General features: G+C 46.9%; 1 long non-coding RNA gene across 1 annotated transcript; it reads left to right on the forward strand.

Moving 5' to 3' along the window:
- Positions 1-8,893: 8,893 nt before the first annotated feature.
- Positions 8,894-11,915, forward strand: LOC9272555 (uncharacterized). The gene is made up of 6 exons (XR_010737708.1): positions 8,894-9,101; positions 9,204-9,271; positions 10,422-11,098; positions 11,292-11,416; positions 11,503-11,572; positions 11,643-11,915. It is a non-coding gene; the product is annotated as an uncharacterized lncRNA (long non-coding RNA).
- The last annotated feature ends 299 nt before the right edge of the window (positions 11,916-12,214 follow it).

The following is a 12,214-nucleotide window of genomic DNA, read 5'->3' on the forward strand; positions in this document are numbered from 1 at the left end:
CAACCTGGCAAATGTTTCACTGTCTATTCCGATGCTTCATGAGTAGGCCTTGGTTGTGTTCTTATGCAAGACGGCAATGTTATAGCTTATGCGTCTAGGCAGTTAAAGAAGCATGAGCAGAATTACCCCACTCATGATCTTGAGCTTGCAACAGTGGTCTTTGCTCTCAAAATATGAAGGCACTACCTGTATGGAGAATCTTGTGATATTTTCACTGATCATAAGAGTCTGAAGTACATCTTCACTCAGAAGGATTTGAACTTTAGGCAGAGGAGGTGGCTAGAATTAATAAAAGATTATGATCTCAACATTCAGTATACCCTGGGTAAGGCGAATGTCGTTGCAGATGCTCTAAGCCGTAAGGTTGTTCCTCTAAATGTGAGTTGTTTGATAACTGATTTTGAACGGATGGATATCTCCTATTGTTATGTTGGAGTGGCGAGTACCGAGTCACGAGTCATTCTTGAGTCCGCCATACCCCAACGAGTGCTAGAGGCCCAACAACACGATCGGTTGCTGCAACAAGTTAAGAAACGTGTAAAGGAAGGAAAAACTGGAGATTTCACTTTGGATTCCTCGGGAGCTGTGCGATTCCATGGGCGTTTATGTGTTCCACAGAAAGCTGAAGTCAAGGAAGAGATTTTGCGAGAAGCACACTGAACACCATATACTGTGCATCCTGGGGAGAACAAGATGTATCATGATCTGAAGAAGATCTATTGGTGGAAGAGGATGAAAGTGGATGTGGCCAAGTACGTGGCATCATGTGGGGTATGTCAGCGAGTAAAGGCTGAACATAAGAGTTCTGCTGGAAAGTTACAATCATTGGAAGTTCCTGTATGGCCTTGGGATGATATTGCTATGGATTTCGTGGTTGGGCTACCTCGAACTCCACGAGGGAAGGACGCCATCTAGGTGGTTGTAGATCGTCTGAGTAAGGTGGCACATTTCATTCCTATCCGCACCACTTATTCTGCGAGTGACTTGGCACCGATCTATACACGCGAGGTAGTGAGGTTACATGGTGTGCCTCGCTCGATTGTTTCTGATAGGGATGCTAAGTTTTCTTCTAAGTTTTGGGAATCTGTGCAAGAGGCATTTGATACTCAATTGAAATTCAGTACGGCTTTTCACCCTCAGACTGATGGTCAATCTGAGCGGATGTCACGCCCTGAAGTACCCCTCCCTCGCTCTAAATTCATAAAATAAATCGTCCGAAGAAATTGTTTAATTTAACCTAGAGAGAAACCCTAATTTAATAAATGCAAATAATAATCGGAATCGGCATGTGGAATTTTTCTTGGGTTCTACATGTCAAAATACGCTAACAGGATTTTTAGTGGAATTTTCAGAGCCTTGGAAATAATTTTAATCAATTAAAATAAGCAAAGTGCAATATTAAATCCCTGGGAAAATCCTTTTTCCTTTTTATCTTTTCTTTTCCCTCCTTTTTCCTTTTTCTTGGGCCGTCGGCCCAGTCCATTCACCTCCCGCGCCGGCCTTCCCTCGGCTGGGCCGGCCCAAGCCGGTTCCTCCCTCCCTCCTCTCCCCGGGTCACCGACAGGTGGGGCCCACCTGTCGGCCCCTTCTTCCTCCTCCAGCCGACGGCACCGCCGCCGCCAAAACCGCCACCGACGCCGCCGCTTGCTCCGCATCCGCGCCCCACTCCGCGCCCCGCGCCCACGTCGCCACCCACCATCCCCACTCCTCCCACTCGCGCGTGCACCCCGCAACGGAGGGATTTGAATTCGAATCTCTCTCTCTCTCTCTCTCCATCCCCCACGTCGGCGAGAAATCCGGCCGCCTCCCGGCCTCGTCCGCCCCTCCCGAGCCCATATAAACCATCCCCGCGTTCTCCTCCTCCTTTTTCCTTTTTCCATCGGCCGCTCCCGAGCTCTCCACCGCGCCCGCACCGTGCGCCTACCTGCCGCCGCCATCTCCACCGCTCCGGCCGCCTCTAGCAGCCGCTAGAGCCGTCGCCGCACTGCGCCGTCGACGCCGCCGGGTTCGCAAGCTTGTGCGCCACCCCGTCCGCCGTTTCCCCGGTCAATCTCGCCGCCGGAGCTTGCTTCTCCTCGCGCTCCGGTGAGCTTCCACCCATTGCCGCCGCCTTCGATCGGTTATGTCGTGCGCCATGGACCACCTCCCTCTCTCTAACCCCTCCCAACCTTCTCTCTAGGTCCTCCCGGAGCCCGTCGCCGTCGTCCTCCCGTCTCTCATCGTTGCTGTTCGCCGTCGCTCCTCCCTCGCGCCGGCCGAGCCCCTCGGTGAGAATCGGTCTCCCTCTCTTCCTCTCTCTCCCTTTGCCGCGCCGCCCGCCGCGTAGCGCCACCGCTAGGGTCGCTCGCGCCGCCGCTTCGGCCGCCGCCGCCGTCTTTGCGCCGTCCGCCGCCGCCTCCCGTCGCCGGTTGCCGTCGCTGGCAACCGTGCGCGCGCGCCGCCGCCCTCGCCTTAACCGGCCGGCCGGCTTGAAGCCGAGCCGAGCCACCAGCCGCGCCCCTCCCGCCTTGTGCCGCTGCCAGTGGGGCCCGCTTGCCAGCCGCCCCTCTCTCTCCTTGAGTCACTGACCCGCGGGTCCCGCGTATCGGCGCCACCCCTCCTTGTGCTGACGTCAGCCCTGGGATGAATTATTGCGCAATAAATTGATTAAGGGTTTTTCTTTTATAGTAATAAACACATATAATCTTCTAAAAATCATAACTAATTCATCCGAGCTCCGATTAAGTCCATTCAAGTCTCAGTAAATTCATAAAAATGTGTAGAATCCATTAAAAATGGTTTTGCTTCCTGTTTCAGTAGTCTTATAGCATGTTTTGCTTGTGTGATTTGTTTGTCGCGTAGATTTCGGCCGTTTCGTCGATTCGTGGTTTCTCGAAGACGTTGCTGTGGTTCCATCAGTGCGAGAGCAAGGCAAGTCATGCAATACAATTGATCATATTGTACCCAATTTACAAATATCCCGAATTTCTATTAAATATTGCATTGTTTTACAATATCATGTGGGATGGGTCCTATTACTCGGCCATATTTTGCTTACCTTATGCCATTGATAACTTGGGTATTAAAATGACTAGATGTTGGTTTAGGAGATGCTTAGCCATGCTTAGTTCAACTAGTGCACAAAAGGGGACCACATTAAAGCATAGACTTGATTATTGGCAATAGCTTTGGATTAGTGCCACCGCAATGGTGTTGGCTAGTTAAAATACACTACATGGTGGGCTGTGGGTGCATGGTTTTGCTAGACGTGCCCATGGCGATTAAGGACCGGTTCGCGGGATGCCCTGGAAGAATTTATCGTACTTACCACAAGCCAGCGTGGGCAACGGCTGGGCTTGTAGTGTAGCTTTTCTCTAGCCGACGTACCCAGGCGAGGGTGGGCGTGATGGAGTTGGGTCGGCCGGGGTGTCCGGTTGATCGGCTGCCGGATTCACCGCGGCACGAAAGGGGGGCTGCCCGTTGCCTGCTGGGGACGGGGGCGAACCCTAAGGTGTGGTGCGATCGGTTAGAGGGGGTTATACGAAGGGTCCTGTCACGGCCTCTTTCCGGTATGTCGTGGTGGCATGTCGGCGCACGGGAACGTGTCGTGGGGCTGTGTCTTGTGGGTACAGTTGTACACCTCTGATCAGAGTAAAACTATTCGAATAGCCGTGCCCGCGGTTATGGGCGGTCGACCAGATTCACCGTGATTAGTTTCACCCTAGTGTAATCTTTTGGAACTGGTTAGTTCAGGTGGTGGTTTGGGCCTGTTGCAACGTGGTGTAACGTTGGACAGTGATTGGTTAATATGGATTAATTACTACAACTGTTTTACTGCTTTCAACTGCTGCTTTGAAATGCCGGCTTTATGCAAAAGAACCTTTAGCCTCCCTTGGATATATCTTGCATCATACCTCCTCTTCCGGTATGACTTGCTGAGTACAGTGGGTAGTACTCAGTCTTGCTCTCTTTTCCCCCACACCAGAGTTGAAGTCCTTCCCAGTTGAAGATGACTCGAAGAGGTTGGTTTCGTCGCTGCCGTCAAGGATTGCCTGTGGAATGGAGTCGCCCGCTGCAGGAGTCAAGTCTTCAGGCTTAGCTCGCTTTTATCTTTTTCCGCTGCATTTGTAATCTTTTATATTTTTGTAAGACGTGGATCTGTATGTCAACAATTGTCGTTTGTGTACCCTGGCTGGTCCTGGACAGGGGTTTAATGCACATTCAGCTTAGAAATTCTGGTTCGTGAATTTCTGGGCGTGACAGCGGACCATTCAAACTCTAGAGGATATGTTGAGATCATGTATAATTTCATGGAAAGGCAGTTGGGAGGATCATTTGCCGCTCGTAGAATTTGCTTACAACAATAGTTACCATGCTAGCATTCGAATGGCACCATATGAGGCACTGTATGGGAGAAAATGTCGATCCCCATTGTGTTGGGATTCCATAGGGGAGAGAGCTATTTTAGGACCCGATTGGGTTCAACAGACCACAGAACGGATAGCAGAGATACGGTGTAGACCCCCGTTTTTATAACAGGAATCGTTCGTGTAAGCAGTACCATTTCCCTGGATCAAGTAGTCTGGTACACATGAGTTCATAGCTGATATACCAAATGCACATACATGAGAGTCTAGTGCGAATTATTACATCATAAGCCCGCAGGCATAGTCTTAGAACATCAGACCGAGCGGTCCGGAATACATTCCAAAAGCAGAGTAGATAAGGCAGCGGCACGCCATTGCCACAGGCAACGACCGTAACTAAGACCTACTGAGCGCTGTCCTCTTCATCACCCTCTTGGTAGTACGCGTAGGGATCCTTCGAAACTTCATCTCCGGCCTCTTATTAAGTTTGTATATTGCAAGGGTGAGTACCAACCGTACTCAGCAAGCCATCACAGCAACAATGCACATGATAGGGGTATTCAAAGGATGGCTATGGTTTCTTTGCGCAAAGCCAGTTTTGTAATTCTTTTCACAAGCCTAAGACCTAGCATAGATCGATCATATTTTAGTGCCAGGGTTCACATTTAAGCAACGACGGTTCTGTCCACCATCCATTGTGATCCCAAGGATAGCTTCCCGCCATTGAGTCGTCATGATTTTCTGAGGACATCCCCTTCCCGCCTCTCAGGAAGTGGCTCCAACAGCATAAAAATCATTATGCAATATCCCATCCCACACAAGTTAAGAATTTAAAGTCTAGCCAAGTGTAATACATGTCCCGGTGCTCAATAACCGCGAGCACGGCTATTCGAATAGATTTGGTTCACTCACACTGCAGTGGATGTACACTTTACCCGCACTCTGCGACTGCCCAACATATGAGCCTCGTCCCAACACATGAGACGTGTCACGGCAAAGCTTTTCGATAACCTCGCATTGGCAGTACCCGCTCCATGAACTTTTCATCCTCATGCACTCTAGGCGTACACAGTTTCTAGCAGTGAGAGGAGTTCTGGCGCACCCGGGAAGGGAAGACTCACATATGCGTTAAGTTATAATTATGTTTAAATTATCACATGGCAGTCCTACCGATGGCGACACCACTGTAGACACCCGCCTCGCGGTTCTACCAATGGCTACCCCACCGTAGAGCCCCTGCCTCACACATCAAGAAACCACTATGCATGGATACTGCCTCCGCTCAGCTATTTACTCCGCTAGGTCTATCCCCATACTAGAAGTGCGGTTGTACGGGGGTCGTTTCATGCTTAACTTCATGGCTCGGTCCTTAATTGACCGGGGACGGTACTAGCCTTTCCCAGATACCACCCAAATCCTCCGTCCGCCCCAGTCTAAAATAAGTGTTTAATTTCATTCCTACTTTCACAAATCATGTCATCATTATCATGGCAATGTGGCGCTCATGTCTCCACATGCCGCATCTCAATTACCTTCCCAAAGGTAATTGCCCAAGCATATAGCATTTGATAAAGTATGAGCATGCATGAATCTAAAGTAGCATTTCTAAGCATGTGTCATAGTTGACTAAGGACTTATACGTAATTATGGTTACAAGGATTTAAAGGTAAGCAATAATCAAGGCATGGCATAATTTACAAGTAGGATGTTCATCATTGTATGCAATCTTATTTGTAAACAAAATAAATTTTGCAATTGGGATCAATATGTTCAAAGAATAGTGATGACTTGCCTTGCTCGTAGTCCTGCGGGTCTTGACCCTCGCTCGGATCCGCAACTCCCTCGGGCTCTACAAGTACGTGCGAAGAATTGATTTGAATTCCATTAGAATTCAAATAAAATCCAATAAAGACCAAATCGAAAAGTGAGCGCGAGAGGCGAATTCTATATCAACTACATTATTCGCGAAATAAGACTATCCCTTATCCTTAGATATTTTGTTTTTCCTAAGTAAATTCCTAAGAATTCAACACATTTATTTATCTCTTAAATAAATCTAAATTCTTACCGCAAATTGATTACTCGTAAAGTTTACCAAAATAGTCTATAATCACATTAAATTTTGCAATTCTACGACTATAATTAATCCATAATTAAATTCTAATTATTTTATATTTTCTAAACTTCTTAATTTTACTCAAATGCCTATTTATTTTCTTTCTCTTTCTTTCTTTTTCTTTCTTTTTCTTTCCCTCTTTCTTTTCTTTCTTTTCTCTCCCTTTTCTCCTTTTCTTTTTTTTTTCTTTCTCTCCCTACCGGCTTCTCCCTTCCTCTCTCTCTCGGCTCTTGTCTCCTCGGGGCGGCGACGGTGACCGAGCAAAGGGAGGGAGGGGGGGCTGCTTACCGACGGCGGCGGCGGCGACGGTGGCGGCGGCGGCTGCGACGCACGGCGCGGCACACGGCGCGGCGCGGCGGCACTGAGGGCGGCGGCACGAAGGCGGCGACGCGGTGGAGAGGAAAGAGGGGAGGAAGAGGGGAATGGGGGGGAAATGGTGTGAGGTGGAAAGGGGGTGGCCGGGGAAAATTTATAGGGCGCGGGGAGGGGGTGGCTGGCCCTAATGGCGACGCGACGGCGCGAACGGGGCTTGGGACGACGACGACGCGTGGCGATGCGACGGCGCGGGGCTCGGGGCGGCGACGTGACGCGCGCGGCGGCACTGGGCTCGAGGCGCGGCGACGGCTCCTGGCTTGGCGACGGCGCGTGGCGGGGCAGGGGCGTGGGGCGCGAGGCGACAGGCACGCGACACGGCGACGGGACGGTGGCGTGGCGACAGGCGACGCGACGGCGACGCGGTGCGGGGCGCGAGGCGGCGAGCGCGCGGCGCGAGGCGACGGGACAACGGCGCGGCGATGCGACGGCGACAGGCGACGCGACGGCGATGCGGAGCGGCAGCGGCGCGGGGCGCGAGGCGGCGAGCGCGTGGCGCGAGGCGACGGGACGGCGGTGCGGCGACGGGACGGTCGCGCGGCGGTAGGCGGCGATGGCGATGGCGCGCGGCAGCAGGCGGCGATGGCGACGGCGCGCGGCGGCTCGGGGCGCGAGGCGCGTGCTGCAGGGGGAGGGGCAGGGCTTAGGGAACCTCGTCGAGCACTTACAGCGCAATGAACAGTGACTTTTTTCTATTTTTCCTATTTGGTTGTTTTTGCTATTCAAATCTTGTCCCAATATTTCTAATTTTCGCACAAATGAGGTTCCCCCAATGTTTGAGTTATTCTAATCAGAGGGTTCACCCGAGATTAATATTATTCCTATTTATTTTTATATAATTTGCTTGAATTTAATTAGAGTAAATTCTTATCCCATTGCACCTAAATTTAATTGTTACCAATATGGTCGCGATAATATTTTATTTATTTCCAACCTCACCTAATCTTTATTTTAAATTATATTTTAATCAGTTATTTTGCCAATTTAATTTTAGGGTTTATTCCTAATTAATTATTCCTTATTCACGATCAGTAAACTTTGAAACCAAATTCCAATAAAATAGGCAAATAAAATCAGCATGATGCAATTTATTAAAAAGTTTTTGAAGGCCCATATTTTTAGAGTTTTGATTTTCGTTGGTCGAATTTTCAGGGTGTTACATACGGCAACACATGCTTGCGGCTCAAAGTAGACAGAAGAGCTACGCCGATGTCAGAAGACGGGAATTAGAGTTTGAAGTGGGTGATCAGGTACTTCTAAAGGTATCTCCTACCAAAGGTGTTGTGAGATTTGGAACGAAAGACAAACTCAGCCCCAGGTATATTGGTCCATTCTTGATAGTGGAAAGAGTTGGAATCCTAGCGTATCGCCTTGAGTTACCAGAGTCCATGAAAGGTGTACATGATGTGTTCCATATTTCCATGCTGAGAAAATATTTAAGAGACCCTGAACATCATATTACCGTAGAGTCGGTGACAATTGGGCAAGACTTGACATTTGAGTCTCGTCCTGTAAGAATATTGGAGGAATCTGAGAGGGTGCTCAGGCATAGAACTATCAAGTATGTCAAGGTTCTCTGGACGCACCAGACCGAGCGAGAAGCCACATGGGAACTTGAGTCACAGATGCGGGAGAAGTATCCAGAGTTATTCACGTCTGGTGAGTTATATAAGTCCTACCTATGAGTTCCTTTCCATACTTGTCCAAGGTATAACTGGACGAATTCGAGGGCGAATTCGATTGAAGGAGGGAGGAATGTAATATCCCGTGTTCTAGAGTATGATTGGGCGAATTCGAGGGCGAATTCGATTGAAGAGGGGAAGAATGTAATGCCCTAGGGAATATTAGCACAAACGCGCAAAAGTTCAATTTTTAAACCGTTATTTGAATAGGCGATCAGGAACCGTAGATGCGTAGAGCTCGCAGAGTAGTGCAAAATAGACTATAAGTTTATAAGTTTATAGTAATCGGAGTCCGATCGAAGTTCCGGGGATTAAAACAATGTGGGTCGTTAGATCTTTTCAGTCTCTTTATATAACCAACCAAAAGAAAAAAAAAAGGAAAAAAAGGGATCGAGAGATCGATCCTGTAGCCCTAGCCGCCAGGCTCCTGCGCCCTGCCGCTCCTGCCGCGTTTCTACCACCACCGGCGCCGTCTCTACGCCGCCGCCGTTGGTGCAGTGTCGCCGGTCGCCACCACCACCGTCGCCGCTGTGCTGCTGCTCCGTTTTCTGCTGCTGTTCGGTGGATTGATTTGCAGAGCAGCAGGTTTGGTTCTGCTTCTTGATTTGTGTTTGTCTCCAGCGTGGTGAAGTCCCAATTTCTCCTACTGCTGTGTGTCCTGACCAGCTACTTCGTGAGTTGCTGCAGTAGCCAACAACTAGGGGGCAGGGCAGGAAGAGCAGAGAAGTCAAGGAATTGGGAGGAAGAGAGGCAAGGTTGGGGATTTTATTTTCCAAGATTTCACAAATTGATCTCAAAGTTGATTTTTCTCCACAGTAAGGCTGTAAGGGTAACTCCTTTTAGTCCTAGAAATTCAATTTGCACGTGGGAATCGATTAAATCGCCGGTTGAGAGTGTTCATAGTCGCTATTTATGGGCTGGAAACCGTATTTTCAAAACTGGCGTTAAACCATCAGGATTCTGGTTAGTTGTCCTAAATATAGATTGTAGTCAGCGTCGATATCTTTCCAACGGTGCTAGTTTCACTCGATTCCGATAAACGGTTTAGGAGAAACAGCAAAAACAGTACTGCTGACCAGGTCCAGAAATCAGGACAGCAGTTCGTTTTTCTTAATCTGGGATTTCCAGAGGCATAATCTGATTTTGTGCTCAACATGAAAGTTGTAGACAATTTTGTCTAGATGTCTGAAGTTGTATTATTTGCTAGTTTCCGTTAGACGGTTTGTGAGTTACGCATAAAACAGTAATGGAACAACTATAGGTTATTTAATACAAATCGGTAAAAGGTTTATATGTTCTAGGTTTCGATTTTAGTAAATATCCCTTGTAACCATCGTTAGTTGAATATAGTGGTTTATGCGTAGTTTTGCTCCACAAGTGTGGAGGGTTCCAACGTTGGAGGAGTTGAGTCGGAGTATCGAAGGAGTTAAGGCAAGTACAAAACGGACTTATGTAATGGACAAACTGAGTTGTTTTGTTTGGCTTAACTTGCATAATTATTATTCAATTGCTTGAAATTACTGATTGTATGACTCTGACGTTATGCTACTTATTCGTGTTTCGACCCATATTCAAATTCATGACGTTATTCATGTTTCATTATTCCGGATGTTCTGTTTACATTATTCAAGAACCATGCGTAGACATGGGAGTGCAATTTGGGTCTTTATTCATGATCCTTGAGAAGCGCTGATCACGCTTGCTCGGCTTACCGGTAATGCTAAGAGGATATTCACACCTGCCCGAGAGGGAACTACTATATTTTGACTTTTTTGATTTAAAGTAAAGTAAATCCAACCCTTCATATTGGTTTCTTAATGCATATATCATGTGTATGTTTTACTAGTTCAAGATTGTACTTGCTGAGTATTCTTTACTTACTCTTGTGTTTAATTTGGTTTTTAGGTACCTAATGACATCGATCAACATGGGGCGGGAGTAGCACCCTTGGACTACACATTATTATTGCACACAACTGAAATTTAGTTTTAGATTATACTTTGCTCAGCATAAGTTTTGCATAGAAGTTGTAAGGGTCATTAAGGTTCTGATTCTTATTTTTCACGTGGGATTTGTGGAGCTAGGATGGTTTGGATTGTGTGGATTATATCGGTATTGACTTTTCTTATAACTGCCTGTCGTGGATGTCCATATTTTTAGGGGAGACTGGCGAAATTTCTAATAATTTTAGGATTAGTTTTTGAGTGTATTTTGGTATGGCATTCTAGGTACGTGGTTACTGGGGGTGTTACAGCGTCAACCAAGAATCATGCCATGATGTGATTTCAGTTCCATTTTAATCTTCTAATTACCTGCCATGATTTTAGGTGACTGATATCTGGTTCCCTTCTCTAGTTCTCTTGTTCTGCAGCTGCTCCTCTGGATTCTGATTCAAGGATTCTCCCGATGGAACTCTAATTTCTCCTCTTTAAACTCGGGCACCTCCAGATTGATTTGTACTATGGCATACTAATCCTGGAACTAAAACTCCTTTCTTTACTTGAAACTCAGGTACTTCTTCTTGGCTCTTGCTCTACTGGTACTGCTTCCTGCCATCTTTCTTGATCTGCTGACTGCTACTGGTGATTCTCTTCCTCCTCTTGAAGCCGTCCCCTTGCTGATCTTTGCTCCATCTTGCTTCTTGACTTGAGTTTCTTGCTCCTTCTAAATCTGAAACCCTTGTTCATCCAAGAACTGCACACCCCTGCTTCTCCTTTTACTCCTCTGACCTCCCTCTCTCTCTTACTGATTGCTTTTACTATGGATGCTATGCAGCTATGGTTAATTGATGTATTGATTTGTGCTGGATTTCACTGAGCTACTACAGCTGTTGTTGCTCTTCTAAGCGGAGCCATACTACTCTACTACTGTTGCAACTGCTGCTAATGCTGTTCCTCGAGGTTGTCTCCCAGCCAAAACAACATGATGGCTAGTCTACTAGCTAGGCTAATATTTGTATGTAATTTGTGAGGGCATGGTGATGCAGCTGCTTGCATGTCGGTTTGGAAAAGGATTTGCTGCCACATTTTTCACCTAATCAATTTGGGGTGAAAAAGGTAATTTCCTCTTTGATGTCATTTTGGTGATTACATGGAAACTAAAGTCAGTAAATTATAATTACTGCAGGAAATTGGTTTTATACGTATACCTATGGAATTCTTACATTCTAGTCCTTAAGGTTTCATAATATTTAAGATTTTACTAGAGCTCGAGGGCTGATTGGTAATTGCTCTAGTTTTATTTTCATTTTCACAATTCCTCTATTGATTTGTATATAATAGCTATGAGTTGAGTATGTTACAGAACATTTGCAAAGCATAATATGGATGTATGCATGCATGCATGTATGCAGATATACACTGATCATTTGTGAATAAAGTGTCGTAACTTCTATTGTGATTTTTATTGTGCATATGTGTATCTCTCGGTGACTACTAATGTGCGCTATAATTCATGGGTAGCAACGCGACAATGAACAAAAACTAAATTATCCCACTCCTCACCAGATTAGTCTAACTAACAATAAATCAATGATGCATATGGATATGACTTGATAAATAGATGACAAGGAAACGATCGAAAAAAAATCATTTAAGATCCATAATAGAACAACAATCAACATATTTATAGGTCCTAGCCAGCATCGTGGCTCAATCGACACCGCTCTCAGCCAGTGTGACCAAGTCATTAGCGTGACT

The sequence above is a fragment of the Oryza sativa genome, chromosome 11 (assembly GCF_034140825.1).
Source record: "Oryza sativa Japonica Group chromosome 11, ASM3414082v1".
NCBI classification, from domain to species: domain Eukaryota; kingdom Viridiplantae; phylum Streptophyta; class Magnoliopsida; order Poales; family Poaceae; genus Oryza; species Oryza sativa.